Below are 17,825 nucleotides of genomic sequence, written 5' to 3' on the forward strand. Positions count from 1 at the left end.
AGGGTACAGTGCAGGTCAGGTTTGTCCTCACTGCCACTTGATTTCACTGGGGGGTGGGGTTTCCTTGTGCCAAGTTTCCTGAAATTGCTCTATCTCTCTGCCGAGTTGCCTGAAACCTGATCAGAAGTGAAGAAGATTTTTCTGAATAAAAGGGTTTCCCTTTGAGGCTTACATGGAAGGACCAGGATCGAAAGGAAATGCCTTTTAGGTAAAGGAACCGTCAGCCTGAAACTATCGCATTAAAAAAAACCGTACCTTTTCCAGGCAACTAGACTCTGCTTTACAGATGTGTTGTGCAAAACCGCAGGTGTTTTAAAAAGCTATTTGGCCCGCTTTGCAACTAGTAGGATACTGTTTTGCCTTGGAAACTCTATGCTGGTTTATATGCACGCTATGGTAACTGTTTAAAATCTCGGTCTTGGATGTTGTTTTTAGACCAGAGTCTCTCTCTCTCTTTTTTTTAAAATAAAGGTTATTATTGATAATTATTCATATACAAAATGTGAATTTTGTATAACAACTTGGACATGAGGTATCCAAAGATTGTTGAAGCCACCTGCTGAATTGTTTGAGGGTCCACGTCTTCATCATCTTTTGGTAGATAGGCAGTTAGCATTGTACAGACATCCAGCAGATGGAGCAATGGAAAACTACTAGAGCTCTGCATATAATAACTATGTCTAATCATAGCTAAAAAGGTTACCGTATATTGCATAGTTTTCAAAATGAAAACCCCTCTTTGCTGCTATAATTGATGATTGGTGTGCCAGCATCTTATTATGATCTAAAATGTGGTTGTGTAAAATGGCTTGTAAAATGTGGTTTGTAATCCAAGTTTAGTGTATTCCTTTGGCATTAACAATTCCTATTTGTATGGGCTCTTCTGCAGTGTATAATGAAAGCCTTATTATTCTACTAGGAGGATAGTGTGTTGTGACATATGTACAGTATGTCACAAGTAATTATTGCAGAAAGAGAAATCTGAAAAATGGGTATAATATATAATCATTTGAAACTATTAATCATTAAATGGTTAATTTAGTATTGCCACAGAGTTTATCTAACATCCTGATTAGGGATGAAAAATGGCAGAAATGTGGTTGCTATGATACAACGTGAACTTTTTTAAAAAGTAAGAATAGTCACAAATGAAAATGAGTTTAGATTGTTCCCTTTGTCAGCTAAGTTGCCCAAACAAGACAGTATCCAGAGAGTTATCATTAGCATTGGTGTCTGTAACATGTAGCCCAATCATATGCATGATTACTCAGAAGTGTGTCTCACAATGTTTTGTGGGGCTAACCCACAGGAAATTGTGCATAGGATTGAAGTCATGAAGTCCATTATCCCTCATCCTTAGGGCCCTTTTTCCTGCATGTCTGAATAATTAAACTCATCGATTTTTTAGTTTAGCTGTAATTTGGACATACAATTAATCAAGTTTAGAATATTAAACAATTGCGAACTAGTTGTTCTCAGTTCAACAGTTTAGGCTTGGTTCTGCCAAAATTAGTTTCGCCTTCCATCCTATACTTTTAATAATGTGTCACATTGAAATCAATGGGCATTAATTGTTCACTTTGGTTGAATCATGCTTTTTATATTCAGTGTTATAAGTTATATTTAGTTTTGTCTTTATAAACTAGCCTTTTTGACTTGGAAATGTGGCATTTGTGGATATCTAGTACTTGGAAATGTGGGAGTAGTGTGTGTGAACTTTTTATAGGTGTCAAACATGTAGTGGTGGCAATACAGTAAAATCAATTTCATTGTTCTTGTTGGAACTCTGTTTTTTCTTTTAAAAAAATTCTCTTTTTTTTAATGCTATAGACTTTTTACGTTCACTACCCAAAATGGAGTGTTAAATGGCATGTAAAAGCTGGATTCTAAATGTCATCATAAAATATACTCTTGCAGTATGTTAAGGACTGCTGGAGGGAATAATGCATTATTAAACTATTTTTTTCAAGGTTGCTATGTATCTTCCAACACTTCCTTAAGGTTCACTTTTTAAAGAGTTCTTATATATTTTATGTGGTGGTGGGAGTGGCCAACTACATAATTCAAAATCATTTAAGCATTTTGTTTCCGAGGAATCTGTCCCTGCTGATAACTTTTCTTGATTATATTACATGCAGTTATTTCCACAGAAATGACTAATCTAGAACTCTCAAGTGATTTTAGTTCTACTGAAATCTACTTGCTTCATTCAGAGTACTATAACCTGTCCTTGCTGTGGATAAAGTTTCTAATGAAGTCAAACTCTGGGGTGCAGGGGAAAGCACAAGTATCCAATCTTTCCCCATACTCACTAAAAGCACCAATTGTATGATCATCTTCAGGTGACTGTTGCTTTGTTTCTGTGCATAGCACCTGCAAGTGTTCAGGAAGTGACATGCAAAAAGAAAATGCAGAGTTTTATGTATGCGGTTGGCCTGTACACAGCTACATTTGTGCACAATATGGATGAAGTCAGCACAGGTATTGGCTTCTATGCCATAAGTCATATGTATGTAACTCTGAGCTTTCCTATAGAATACCTTCATTTATTAAGAAACTTGCAAAAAACAAGCAGTAATAGTGGCTAGTCTCTATTTTAACAGCATATGGATAAGAGTATATAAACTAATTATTTCACAAACAACTCTGCAAGGTTAATCCAGTGCTTCCTCCCCACACTTTTTAATTCTGTTTTCAAATTGGTATATTTCTTGAGAGGTGGTTTTGAACATTAGGAAGGAGACCACTGGTGAACATTTCAAAGACCAACGGGACTTGCAGAATTCGAAGAATTTGGTTGCCTCTGAAACTTGGCCTTTTTGGATCCCTAATGTTCTCCAAACATAGGCTTGTAGAAGTTAGTTGGCATCTCTGTCTCCAAGATCTTGTCTGATGCCTTCAGAATAACACAAATAAAATGAAGCTATGTTTTATGGTTTAATTGTTTAAAATTGTTTCATATTGGGCTAAGTAAATTATATTTTTACACTGAGAACTATAGTTCACCTGATTCTGAAGGCTGAGTAGTATAAGATGGCTGATTTCTGCTATCACATGCTAAGGTTAGTTAACAAGTCTGTCATTTTGAGCTGTTAAAGATGTACGTTTAGTTCATTATTTTGGTATTATAACAAACTGAATTAGATTATCTCTGCTTATAGTAGAATGGGGCTCTCACGAAAATTCTCAGGCAGGTTACTCTAAAGATACTTGTGAAGTACTTCAGATGAACTGCTCCTGAGCAAGTAGTGTGAAGGCTTTTCTGTAAAGACGCAGCACAGAATGTTGAAATGACTGTGCAGAACATGTACATAGGGAAAACTTTTTAAAAGGACTTTATGTTCCATAATTCTAGGCGTGTACATGAAAATGTGAGGAGTTGCATTAGGGTTTATCTTTACCATCCTACATGATGTTGATGTAATGTGCATTGTAAAACTTCTGTTTTAAAACTAGATATATGTGTTTGCAGCAGTGAGCTCCTGTTTGGCAGACACTTGTTGCAGTGCTTGTCTACCTGCAGAAAAGGCAACAGTCTTAGCTAAACTTGTTTTTGGGTTGTTACAGAAATAAGTAGTGAGCACAGTTACCTGCATGAAGAGTCAATTCACACAGTTTCAAATAGTTCCTCATGAACATTGACTGCATGTGGCATGATGGTGCCTCTGCACTGAATTGTTCCAAAACAATGTAGAAATGGAAGAACAGGAACTGAACTGTCTCCAATACTATAATAAGTCATTCTGTAATTCCTGTAATGCAGGCTAGCAGATAAGTTTAGTTTCCAGTTTCCTTTGTGTATCACCAAGGAGTAGCATTGGGACACCTTGGCAATAGGGGTGTGCATGATCCAAAAATTGTGGTTTGGAGAAAACTTGAAGCAAACTACCTGCTGTCAAACAGGTTTGGTTGAACTGACCAGCTGGACCAGTCTGTTGGACCGAACCAGTTCAGTCGTTCCAGCAGCTAATACTTGAAAGTGGGAATCTGGTGAGGATTCCCCTTTATAAGTAAATGAGTGATAGTCCTGGGAATCCTCTAAGGGGCAGCTGTGGGTGGTGGTGAGAGAAGTAGTTTATGGGTCTCACCCGGATGGTGCAGCTGCTGGTGCTGCTGCTTTCCCCTAGCAGAGCCCAAGTGCATTTGATGCCTTGTTAGCAAGCTGCCCATGTGGTATCCATGTGGTATCCATGCGGCATCCATGCATGCAGATGCACGGAGGCTGGAACTGCATTTGGGTTGCACCAAGTGGGCAAGCGGGGGTGCTGGCAACTATGTCAGTTGGGCAAGACGCTTAAACTACTTCTCTTGCCTCCACCCTCAGCTGCCTGTTAGGGATGTGGATGGAACTGGTGACTTCCTGCTCAAAGGTGGGGGGACAACTTTAAGGACTGGGGAGGGTGCTCTACCCCCCCCCCCACACACACACACCATGTTTTCCCTGTCGGTGCTGTTCTCAGAAACGGTCCCACCGGGGCGGCAGCATACCTCCTTAACAACCCAGTATGTCATGGACATCGAAGCACATTGATGTGCGGCAGCACATCGTGCTCACACACATGTATGTCATGATGTGTGCACGTGCAGCGGCCACTTCCAATCCGCAGTGTACCGGGGCAGCAAGGAGGTATGCTGTTGCCCTGGCGGGACCATTTTTGAGAACAATGCTGGCTGGGGAAATAGGGGGGCGGGGCTGAAAGGACCTTCCTCATCCCCCCGCCATCTTTGAACCAGCTTAACTCTGTTGGTCTTTTGAACCGGTTCGGAAGCCCATACAGGGTTTCTGAACTGGATTCTTGTACATCCCTATCTCCCATTTGATGCTGAGCTCTTTCACCCCAACTGGGCTTGGTTGAGTTTGATCGCAAACCAAACTGCCCTGCATTTGGTTCATGGTTGAGCTGCTGAACCATCCTGGTTAAAGGCGAACCAATCTGGCATTGAATAATTTGTGCACACCCCTACTTGCTGATAAGGACATTGTGTTCTAATATCCATGGTCAAATGTAGAAGCTTGATTTTTGGGGGCTCTAAATAAACAATGGAGGATTCATACTTTTTATCGAGCAAACGCTAGTAGAAAGGGTGGCTGTTAAATCATTATGGAAGATTAGTACTCATCATTTTGTTGCATCAAAACTTGAACTTTTATATCTTATTCAGAGTAATGTACAACACTTTGGTAATATTTAAGCAAGGCATGGTTGGTGTTCTATTTTATTCAGGATCAGTGCTATTTCCTGCCAACAAAATCCAAACTTTACAGTAAAAAAAGGTATCTATGCATCTTAATGTAGATTATGCAAACATACTGCAAGTATTCTTTATGCATGTTTTGATCAATGTTTGGCTTTTTAAAAGTAGCCATAGTTTACATAAATCACGGGACTTATAGTATTAAAGTAAAACATTGCACTTGGATATGAAAACGATTAAAATGAAGGTTATATACAATTCAGATTTTACTCAGAATAAAGTATGCAAATACAGTATGTGCAAATATGCATATTTTGCATGTGTTTTCATTTTGCATGCTTGGTTCTGAGCTTGAATTAAAACTTAATCATTTGAGCTTTCCCCCCTTAAGTGCTGCATAGTGGCAAAATAGAAAATGACTGAAGGTTGTGATGGAAGGGAAGGTAACTACAGTATATAGGGCAAAAGATTCACCCCAAAGTACTATATTCTCTAAGTGATATTGTGTGCATGCTTTGAATATACCTCAGTGTACCAATAACAGCCAGGAACTCCCCCACCCCCCTTAAGCTTGGGAGTCTCAGAATTCTGTGCCATTTGCAGTCTTTTCTGAGTTCTATGTAATATGCAGGTGTTGATACATAAAGGGAATCAGCACTGATCACATTCATTAACAGTTTGTGATGACTACTATTGGGTGTTTTTTCCCTCAGGACCTGGAAAAAAAAATGACACTCTTCTTTCAATCCTTTCACGTAGGGGATGGTTTTTAAATTTCAGGTAGTGGGTAGAAATGTTTCTACAGTTCTGTGATATTTCCTAAATTTGAACAAAACAATAGTCTTTCTCTCCTAACACTTTATACACAAAACGTAAGTGTGCACTATTTAAAGACAGCTGAGTTTGAACTCTTGTAATCTAGAACTCTTGAGGATGGATTCTAATGGCTTTTAAATGTTTCAGTGTTAATTAAGAGATAATGTGAATAGAATAGTCTGTTATGACAGGATAATGATTTCCTACTGAATGTAAATTAGCAGCTTGCTTTTTTTAAGAAATAAAAATGATGTGAAGGCAAAGCCAAAATATTAGCTGTTGCTTCTGTTCCCTCTAGTTTCTAAAGCGCCAATTCACAAACTCTAGTGCTTTAACATTTATTCAATAAAACTGAACCCTATGATAACTCTATTAATGGCAGGCTACTTTTGTGAGCCCTGATCTGTGCTAGACTAGTGTTTATATACAGTACTGTTGAAAACTGGATAAAATAATTGTAATGTGTTCCTTCTAAAAATATTTTTACAAAGTGGGTGTGTGTTAGGGTTGCCAACTGTCCCGCACTGTGTGGGGCATCCCGACTTTCAGCGGGGAAATACTTGACTCCTTTCCCCCTGCTTCTTGACACTAAATTTTTTTTAAAAACTTTTAAAGCTTTTTTATTTTTAAAGCTGCCACTGAGCAGGATGGCGGCAAGAGCAGCTCTCCTGCCTCTCAAACGATGAAGAGAATGGACACTACTCTCTGGGGCAAGTAGGGCCATGGCTGGCTCGCAGAAGCCTGAAATCAGCCTGTATACCTCATTTGGAGGCAGGCAGGGCTGAGAAAGGGAGACTTTTGCTCTCCCTCTCGGCTCCTCCGCTCCCTCCTTTCTCCAGTGACAATTTTGGCTCTGAGTGGCTGGCGGCTGCGGCGGTGAGTGCTCTTTAGTCCAGGCTTTCTGTTCGGCAGCAGTGCACCAGCATAATGCCTACCCCAGCCAACCCTGGTCCCAGCCTGCCCCAGAGAGCAGCAGCCATTCCCTTCATAGTTCGGGAGGCAAAAGAGCTGCTCTCGCTGCCGTTCTGCACAGCCACTGCTCAGCAGCTGCTTTAACAGTTAAACAAAGCCATGCCCCTAGGTGACCATGCCCCCCTACCGGAGTCCCTGTCCCAATTTCTGCCAACGCAGTGTTGGCAGCCCTAGTGTGTGTCTCTGTGTTCCTTTTAGAGGCAACAAGCAAATGACTAATACACTGAATGTGTTATGACAAAGCTTGTTCTCTTTTAAGGTTACTTCCTGATGTGCAGATGCTTGAGTTTGTAAACCACTGATTTCCAGAACACCTGGTTGCAGCGATATTGCTTGTGAACTCATGGATATTGTAACACACATGTTGGGAGCCAGGAATACCTGCTGCCTAAACGGCAAAGTTCCCAAGAGGTGCCAGAAATAATGTTATGGAGAGGCTCTGAAACACCATCTTATAGGCTTATGCACTTTTCTTTTGGCTTTTATTGCAGATATTGCTCTGTTAGCTGTAACAAGAGCTATTAGTTGCTTTTCAACTGCATTTGTACCAATCAGGAAACAACTTTACCTGTTTTTGAAATCCAGCAGTGTCTAGAAGGATTTTCGGCTGGCACTCCCTTTGCAGACATTAGATGATTGTAGAAATAGGTGACCTTCATTATCTTTGGGGGTTCCGTTCCCACCAGTCTCCATGGATAGTGAGCTTGAGGCAATGGGGTTGGGTTTTTTAGTTTCCTGGAGATGAAAGGGGGGCAGAAATAATAGACATAAAGTACCATTCCATGCTCTGCAGGTCTCCAGCTGTCTAGCAATGACCCCCAACACCCCCATTGTGGCGATTTTCTGTGGAAAATGGTGGGGGATTTTTAAACAAAAGATACAAAGTGGCTCTGGTTAGCAAAATGGTGGCCAGAAATTATAACTGAGGTCACTTCCCATCACCCAGAAACTGTGAGAAGGTGGATTTTAAGTATTGGGGGTTTTTTTGTTTTGTTTTTTAAATCTCATAACAAAGTTGGGTTTATATAGCGTGACCACAGGTGCCGGGATGGCAAATAATGAGGGCCACCTGTAGTGCATCCCATGTACTGTTCTTTGTATTTGCGTATGAACATCTTTGGAAATTTTGTTGACCTTCTTTAACACTTTCTCACTTCTTAAAGTAGTTGTGGGGCTGGTTAATCCTGGGCCATCAATCTGCAAATTGCCATGTTGGGAACATGGGAACATAGGAAACTGCCATATACTGAGTCAGACCATTGGTTTATCTAGCTCAGTATTGTCTTCACAGACTGGCAGCGGCTTTTCCAAGGTTGCAGGCAGGAATCTCTCTCAGCCATATCTTGGAGAAGCCAGGGAGGGAACTTGAAACCTTCTGCTCTTCCCAGAGCGGCTTCATCCCCTGAGGGGAATATCTTGCAGTGCTCACACATCAGGTCTCCCATTCAGATGCAACCAGGGCAGACCCTGCTTAGTTATGGGGACAAGTCATGCTTGCTACCACAAGACCATCTCTCCTCTCCAAAAGTTCAGAGATGTGGTGAAGGGTATGAGCTCTGCAGGGCTTATAATATTCTTGCAGAGAGAGCTGTTAAAGGCATAGGGAGTCTTCTCTGGGAGGAATATGGCAACTCCTTACAAAAGAAAATCCTTACAGGAAATACTTGTTGGTTATGAATGTTTTGAAGGGATGAATGAAATAGGAATTTCCCTGAAGGCACATAATATCATTAATAATGTCTGTGTTTCTGTGTAGTAGGCAAACACACTCAACTTTTCTTGATGGTTTTTTAATCTATTCCTTTCACAATAGGGACAATAATATGCGGATACATTATTGCGACAGTTTATTTTGCCTTAGATAAATAATATTAGCTAAAATACAACATGTTTTTAACACAACATAACATTTACCTTCTGTAAGTCAGGTCTGTTTCGCGACGGGCAATGCAAAAAAGACTTCTTCTATTCAAAAATGGCATTTTACTCACAAATGCTTTGTAGTAGCAAGCATATGAAAAAGACTGCACTAATTGTCATCCTAGTATTCTTTGGAAGGCAAACTGGAAAGTAAGTCCATATACTTAGTTGTGTGCTTTGCCATCAAATTCCCTTTCTTCCTCTGTCCCCATGGACTGTTGCTTTCTGTTTCTGTGCCCTAACACAATGTTAGGTAGCACCACAATATTGTTCTTATGGTAGCTTTTCCAAACATAAGAGTGTCTGTGTTCGCGGCAGTCTGATTTGCAATGCAACAGGTTTATATATTCAATAACATATCCTATACAATTGTTACAAGGTTTAGGCATGATTAATGTGCATGGCCTCTCACTATGGCATCGCTACCAAATATTATTGATGATATTTCGTCATTATGTCTGGAATCTGAGAAAGAAATACTAATGTTCCTTAATAGCTAAATAAGAAGACATGTTTGTGTATCTTCATGTGAGTTAAGGGGTGATGGTTCTGTAGAGATCTGTTTTGAATGTGGGAAAGCCATAAGACTTGATATTAGGAAGGAGTAAGAAATGACAAAAGACAAGCGGTTTGTGTGAGATTGATAGACACTGAATGGAGAGCTCCAAGACAGAGGTGAATACTGATGGAATGTACCCTAGGATCAGAGGTGTCTATCTGGAGCTCTGATGGAATCTGCTGTTGGATAATGAGCAGAGGCATAACTAGGGAAAACGGCGCCCAGGGCAAGCACTGAAATGGCGCCCCCCCGCCCCCCCAACATACTACATTATACTTAGGTTTTTCCTCACAAGCGCCCGCCGCCAAGCCAGGCCACCGACTGGCTGCCAGGTGCCAGCAAAGCAATGGGGGGGGGGGGCGCGGGCGGCGTGGAAGGGACCGCTTATAGGGGAGGGGGCGCCGACTGCTGCACTGAGCTGCTGCACTGAGCAAGAAACATTTGTATTAACAAAAAATTTAAAAAAATTTCTTAAAATTTTTTTGTCATGGCGGCGCCCCCCACGTGACCAGAAAAGATGGTGCCCGGGGCACGTGCCCCCCTTGCCCCCCTATAGTTACGCCTCTGATAATGAGTGTACATGTTGCTTCTTTACTCTGATGCCTAACTTGTATATTTGTAAATAAATCAAATATTACAAAAGACATTTACTCAAAGTAATGGTTCATGTAAAGCTGAAAACTGTGGCTAAATATCCCAGAATGGATTGTGAAATTGATGTCAAACTGAGCTTTCACACCCTGGCTTGTAAACTGGAGTTGAATTATAGTTCCCAGCTTAACATCAGCTATGGCTTGCTGATGCCATGGCTCCATGACCGAGCCAAGGAGAAGGAAGTGTGTGCCCTCGGGAGAATTGGAATTGCACTCACATAGCAGGAATCATGGCTTCCTTTACATCTGAACTTGCCCAGTTTGTCACCCTTGCACTGCCTCTGGCCTGACCAGGTCCTGCATCAAGCAAGAGTGCTGTAGAGGGGACTCTGGGATATTTTCTATCAGAGGTGATTCTGAGATATTTTCTGTTAATTCTTCACTAGCTGTTTATGTACCTTTCAAAGCAACAGTTAGGAGACTTCCAGTTTTAAGGTCTCTCCAAACAATATTTATTTGACATACGTATACTACCCAAAACACAAGCAATAGTTGGCCATCCTACTTGTTCCAACTAATAGTGTCTGCAGGAATACCAAAGTTCCCCTCTGGTTTGCAATCATGAAGAGGACAGTGGTGGAGTCTAACCAGGATACCCCACTGCAGGGATTACTATGAATAGCTGAATCCTGTTATACAGTAAAAAGAATCAGTTGGACAGTTTTCTTGTATTTTGCTTTTGAAAACCAGCACAAGCTAAACTTCCTATACTATGGCACACGAATAACTGAAGCAATGATTTGGTGCAAATGTGTTTAAATGAGTGTCTAGCTACTAAATCAAGAATGTACAAGCAGTTGCTACTGCAATTAAAAGTAACTGCAAGTTTCTGTCTTTGTTCCATTTGTAATTTTAGAAAGCAGAATCTGTTTTTAATTCTTACTTGTAAACTAATAATTGCATGATTTTCACTGTGACAGATACAGTTGGCAGTGAGTCAGACTTCAACAATGAAGCATATGGTCTGGTCTCAGCCATATAAGCAGTCCTTGAAAATAGTTTAACATATAATTTCTTCTTGGAAACAAATAATTAGCATCATCTCTAGCAACTTATTTTGCATATATGTATTTGCATAATGAAGTGAGGAAACATTAAAAATAATTAAGGTTATAAGCATATCCATAAAAGCAAATTAAAAATAAAGTATTAGTCATAACTAGTCAGAAAGGAATTTAGGCTTGATTGTGCAATCTTACTTCCGTATAACAAACAGGGATTGCATATACCCTCACCCTGTTCCCAGGAGAGTAGGGAGAAAGCAGTTGATTGGTTTTATCTGGACCACAACTAATTGACCTAGTAAAAGATGTGCAAAAGTGACAGCTCAAGTCAAATTAACCTAATCAAATGGAGGCCCTCTTAATTGTCAGTCTATGCCTTCTCATCTTGGCCACATATTCCATATTGCTCTGACTCAGAGTAAAGAATGAAGTGGATCTGTTTTGTTCCTTTTCTCATTCCTAGCTGCACTCTCAAAAGTGGGCTATCAAATGAACCTAGTCCTAGACATTACCTTGCTACCGGCACCTTGAGTTGTAGAACATTAGCCTCATGTGAAATTGCTCGGAAACCATCCCCATAAGACAGTGTCGCTATCTTTCCCCCCATCCCAGCCTGCACCGATCACTCCCAAGTTATGCTCAGATACTTACATGTATAGCAGTCTATTACTAATTTACAGGCTTTGCCCATAAACTTAACCAGAGAATCACATGATATCGTATAGGCATACTGTGGTTAAGGTATATGGTTTAGGCAAGACAAATTAATTACCTGTTTAGGAGATATATGTTTGGTCCATGAATTGAGTGACTAATGACCAGTTAAGGGTCAGTTTTTGCTCCAGTTAAACAATGCCTTGCCCACATGGGCCAAATACCTGTTGTTATTTTTATTTTATTTTATTTATCTATTCTATCTAACACATTCGTACACCACCCCAAACTTTAGTCTCTGGGTGGTTAACAATAGCATAAAACAAGTTAAAATATATACAAAAACTTAAAACAATTTAACAATTTAAAAATCATTCACAAGATCCCTGTAGAGAAGGGAATGACAACCCAAAACACTGCTGCAGCTTGCATTATGATCCAGATGCATCTAAAACAAGCAATAAATAGCACGACTCTTTTTGTTTGTTTTGAGGCAAGCTTTCTTTAGCCAAGGTAAGGAGCAAGAAAGCCACTTTTGGCTCAGGATATACCTTTTTATGTTACAGAGAATCTCTTATGGTTATGTGTTTGTGTTTAAGTGTGTCTACAACCTGCAATTTCAGTAAAAGTTGTTTAAGCAACTTGAAGTTTGCTATAGAATGAAAGTGTAGAGTTTCACTTTAAACTCAAGTACCTAAAATAGCTAATTATGAGAATTGTTCTAAAATAACCTTGCGGTGGTTAGAGATTGTTCTCAGTCAGCAGTACAGTACTAAACTCATGCACACTGTCTTGCAAACTACATGTTGCACATCTGGTATAAAACAAGCACTCATGATAAAACATGATATAGTTGTGTTATAGATCCCTTGGAATTAGGATGATAAATAAGATAAAATGATGTGTTCCACAGAGAATTGAACTGTTAATGAGAACTTTAAAACCCTAAAAGGTATAGGAATCAAAAAGGAAAATGGTCACTTTGACAAACTGCACCACCAACAACAAAAATTCAAATTGTGGCAACAGCAGTCTCCTAGCATTTTGTATTATATTGACAATAACTTCAATGCCAGGAAGACGCATGTCAGTGTGCTCATGTATTCATAGTTTCATTTTATTTATAGTCATGGTGTGCTGTTACTTATTACAAAGGTAGCTTGCATTGTCAGCGATGTTTGAAAATCCAAATAAAACCTTAGCTTTTATTATCTGAAATGCTTGTGAATACATTTTTGAGGAAGTAAGGCTCAACTTGCCACCTCTTTTAAAAATATTGTCCATAGAATCCACTTAGTTTGTGTTGAAGAAGATGTAACACGTTTACCATGCTTTCACTAAGTTAACACAAATTTATCGAATGTATTGTCATATTTGGGAGGGTGAAGTTACAGTATATTACAGTAAATTACAGAATTATTTTAAAATTAGGACTTCGCAGTGCTTCAGAGATTGAGTCAGATGCAAATCAGTTTGATTCTGCCTGCTTTCCGTTTAGTCCATATTGAAGCAGACTGAGCTGCTTTGATTTGGATTCTTGTTTTTTAAATGAGGATTATCCCTTAATTTTTTTAAAAAATATAGATCTCTGTACAGAAATTCCAGCATATACAATTTGGCAGGTAATGTGTCCTCAGAAGGGAATTTACATCCTTACTTTTTTTTCATCCCGTTCTGCCAAGAAATGACTAGCATTTTAGTGATTTTTCTCCATTATAGTCTATGGGCACAGCTTTGGATTGGACCAAATGGAAGCTCAATGTTCAGCCAAACTGAGAAATTGAATTGGGTCCTTTTTAAAATATTCTCCATATCCAATCCTTGTCTGTCTGTGTGTATAGCCCTACTTGAAACATGATTTTGCTTTATATTGCATGCAAAGTTTTAATCATTAACATTCATCATTTAAAACAAAAACCCAAACAAATCCTAGGCTCCTCTTCTATCTAAATTTCAGCTCTTGCAATATGCCACCATGTGGTCAAACTAACATTTGAGGAGACAAACTAAATCTATGGCACAATACTATTTACATATTCTTTACTTACATATAAGTAAATACACATTTACTTAACAAAGAATGCTGTCTGAGATAGAACACTAGACTCTTGCCATGTAAATAACCCTCCTGCAGCTTTCACACACAGGGGATTTACCCCGAATGTCCTCCGGAAGCAGGCTGTGCTTTCTCACTACAGTTAGATTCCTGATGAGGTCAGGTCCGTTCGTTGTCTTTGGAAGCAGCCCACACATAAATTGGGCTTTTCCTGCTGGATTTCAGGTCATCCCGGTTTATTTCCAAGTTTTTAAAATGCTGGTTTTCAGCCAAGTTTCCTGGAAAATCTGATGCAAAGTGCTTACATCAGCCTTTACATTTACATAAGAGCAAGTCACGCCTATGAAATGCAAAAACAAAGTTGCCTAGTGGCCTTGCCTTCGTCCTTGAAGCGAAGAGTTCAAAACCCAGTTTTCAGGCTTTTTGTTCTTTGAAAGTTTTTGGAGGGGATAAATCTGGGAGGAGGATTTGCAGTCTCTTGCAGAAATGAGCACTTCCTTGCATGCCTTCCAAGCTGGGATGGGACTGCAGAAGCAGAGGCTACACTGCCGGAGGACTGACACATGCTGTGGACGAGTGTGTATGTTGAGGTCATGGCGGTAGGGCAGAATAGAAAGCCAAGGCTGATGGCTAACAGGTGGTCTGATCCACAAACCAATTAAGCAGAAGTGTGTGTGGACTTCAACAGTCAGATCACAGAGCGTGCTTTAATTACTAAACGCTTAGAAAAAGGGAGGTGTGGTGTTCCGCTGCCTCTGGAAGCCATTAGCCACAAGGAAAACACAGAAGCTAGCTGTGTGTGTGTGTGTGTGTGTGTGTGTGAACCTACACACAAAAAAACTCGCATTAGAAAGGAGAGGGGCTGCTTCTCTAATGCTGTGAGTTTCATTCGAAGTGGCTTCCCTCATCAGATACTCAGAGAACCAGACGTCCTGTGTGAGAAAGCTCCTGGTGAATTGCAGGGTTTCTGGAAAGAAATTCAGCCCACCTTGTTTTACTGGAGCTTTAAACCTGTGATTCATCAACTGCATTCACAATTGCTTTTGGTTATGTGGTGGTGACACTTGTGTACTAAAATTATTTCAGGGGTATTTCTTTTGGTTCTCTGTTGGTTCAGTTATGGCAGTTTGGTGACTTACAAAGCTACTGTAACTCACTTGTAGGTCTTGATAACCTATATAGATCACTCTATGCCATTTTTAGGCCACAATTATAAGCTGCTTAAATCCACTGCCTTGCAGACGTCAGTAAACATATTCTGTAGCCTATTCCATTGTAAATTTACACACTGGTTCTTTCAGCATTCAGATACCAGCTTTATGAACTATATTTGGTATTATCCCAACTGTTTGGGGGGGAAAGTAGGGAAAGAGCTTACCACAAATTGATAAACATCTAAATACCTTTCCCTCACGGTAAGCTATTTTGAGAAACAGAAGAAAGTTAGTTTTAACCATCTCCACTCACCATACCATTACATATTTTCTTTGTCCTTTTCTTCATAGAGCAGTTTTATTTTTAAATGAAACAAACTGGGACTGCTCATACAGTTATTTCTCAGATGCATGGTGTGCTTGAATGGCGGAGGGGAACAAAATTGTGCAAATGGATTCAGACAACCCGGGCCACTAATGAAAAGGGCCACAGGGTGGCATGGCTCAGGCTCCGGAAGAGCCCTGAGTGAACTCCTCATACCTGGGCTCCGGAGATCCCCAAGCGAGCTCTTCCCTGTCCTTTTCAGGCAGTGCTTGCTGCCTGAGAGTATGTATTTCCATTTCTCTCCCTCCAGCAAGCGCTGCCTGAAATGACGAGGAGAGCTCACTTGGGCTATTGCAACCCCAGGCCATGTCTCTTTGCACATGACATCACGTACATGGGGGCATGGCTCAGGCTCCAGAGAGCCTGAGTGAGCTCTCTCCTTGTCACTTGAGACAGCGATTGCTGCCTGGCAGCATATATTTCTTTTTCTCTCCCTCGCTGTTGGGAGAGAAAGGGAAATACATGCTTTCAGGCAGCAAGTACAGGGGAGAGCGCACTCAGGGTTCTTCCAGAGCTCGAGCTTTACCCCATGCAAAGGGCATAACTAGAGGGCTGCCAAGCAGGGCCGGGCACAGGCTGCCATTCGGCTGGCTCCACGCCTGTGCTTGAACATTTTGGTTCTTTTTGAACGGGTGACCTGGTTTTCTGTGGAGTAATCTTGAACTGCCAGTATTGATGAACTTTTAATATCTGCCAGCAATTAATGTTTTAATGTTTTTATTTTGTTGTAAACTGCCCAGAGATGTAAGTTTGGGGCAGTATAAAAATATGTTAAATAAATAATGTAATGGGTGCAAAAATCCATTGTTTGACCTCGCTTTCCAAGGTTTTAAAATTGTTCTCAAATATTTTAATTGGTTTCAAATAGTTCTGAGTTGTGTTAAGTTGGTTTTTATATTGCTTTAAGCAGTTTGTTTTAAATTGTGTGTTTTTTTAAACTTGTGCACCACCCAGAGCCATTGGATTGGCTAGTATAAAAATGTAGATGATGATGATAACAGAAATAAGAATACAGTGATACAAAGTGCCTTTTCTAAGGTGAGATCTTCAATACACATTTTTATAAAAACATTCAAAATAATTATCGATTCTGATTTTTTTAAAAAATTATCTGCCCAATAAGGATGAGCCACTGTTTATAAACTAGCTGAAGTGGTGTTTTGTTTAAACAAAAAGTCACCTTGTCTAAGTAATTGACTAATTCTATGTAATGGTTATTTCACTCCTGGAATGAGGCTGTATAAGAGTAAGCAATTCTTACAACTTGCTTAGGCCAATGTCCAAGGATCAAAATAATGTAAGAGAAGAATGCATTATATGTCATGTTACACATCTGTTACCAGCAGGCATGCTAGTAGTTTGCAAGTGTCACTGGACGTGTGTGGCGTTCATAACATCTAGTATCCAAATACTTAACCTGAAAGCATTGAGATGAATTCTGATATGTGCAAGGGGAATGAAACTTGAAGAAATACTTCTCTCTGCCCCTTGAGAAGGTGTGGTTTTTGTCTAAAAAAATAAATTTAAAAAAATGCAAACTCCACTTGTGGAATGTGTATGCATCCCGTTCTTGGGAAGAATCCCCTTCTGCCAGTTTCTGGTGAATTCCTCCCTTTCCCCAGAAATCCTATGGCTCTTGGGAAAGACATAGTTGTTGACATTCAGACTAAGCTTTTGTTTGCCAAACAAGATTTTGCAGTTGGGGAGGCTCCAATTTGTACTGTTCCTCCTCCTTCAGTCCTCTGTTTATCCCAAAATCATATTCTAGACCAGGAGTAGGCAGCCTTTAGACCAGTGGTTCCCAAACTAGGAGCCTCCAGGTGTTGCTGAACTACAACTCCATCAGCCCTGGCTATAATGTATTGTGGCTGGGGATTATGTGAGCTGTAGTTCAGTAACATCTGTAAACTTCCAGTTTGGGAAATTACTGCTTTAGACTCCAGCTGTGGGAATATAACTTCCAGCATCCTAGCCACAATTTATCCCTAGGTAGGACCAGGGAGGTAGGACCAGGGAGCAGGGGAGAAAAGGCTCTCCTCATATATTGATGCTCTTGCTTCTGCTATTGTTGGGTCTTGTTCTGGGTTCTGCTATATGTGTGTGGGTGAGAGTGCATCTGGGCATGGTTGACAGAGAGTAGGCAGATCACTTTTAATTTTGTTCTTGGATTGGTTCTGAAAATATCAATTGGTGTTTGTTTTGATCAAATACAGAATTTAAAACAAAAATTAAAGTATTACAATGGGATTAAAAGATCACAACGGTGTCAATTGTTGTATTTTTACTGCTGCTACACAGAATTTAGCTACCATGCAGGTTAAGAACAGCCCTGCTGGACTAGGCCCAAGGCCCATCTAGTCCAGCATCCTGTTTCGCACAGTGGCCCACCAGATGCCTCTGGAAGCCACAGACAGGAGTTGAGGGCGTGCCCTCTCACCTTCCATTTCTCCCCTGCA

General features: G+C 40.3%; 1 protein-coding gene across 21 annotated transcripts in view; it reads left to right on the forward strand.

The window, feature by feature from the left end:
• The window catches only part of TENM3 (teneurin transmembrane protein 3), a 2,371,016-nt gene that overhangs the window by 1,435 nt on the left and 2,351,756 nt on the right, over positions 1–17,825 (forward strand). The window contains exon 2 of one of the 21 annotated variants that reach the window (XM_053252610.1): positions 106–208. The exons of the other annotated variants lie outside the window; for them this stretch is intronic. The gene's annotated coding sequence lies outside the window, so the exon portion shown is untranslated. The remainder of the gene's footprint in view (positions 1–105; positions 209–17,825) is intronic. 21 annotated transcript variants of the gene reach the window in all.

Source organism: Hemicordylus capensis, chromosome 5 (genome assembly GCF_027244095.1).
Source record: "Hemicordylus capensis ecotype Gifberg chromosome 5, rHemCap1.1.pri, whole genome shotgun sequence".
In the NCBI taxonomy this organism is placed as follows: domain Eukaryota; kingdom Metazoa; phylum Chordata; class Lepidosauria; order Squamata; family Cordylidae; genus Hemicordylus; species Hemicordylus capensis.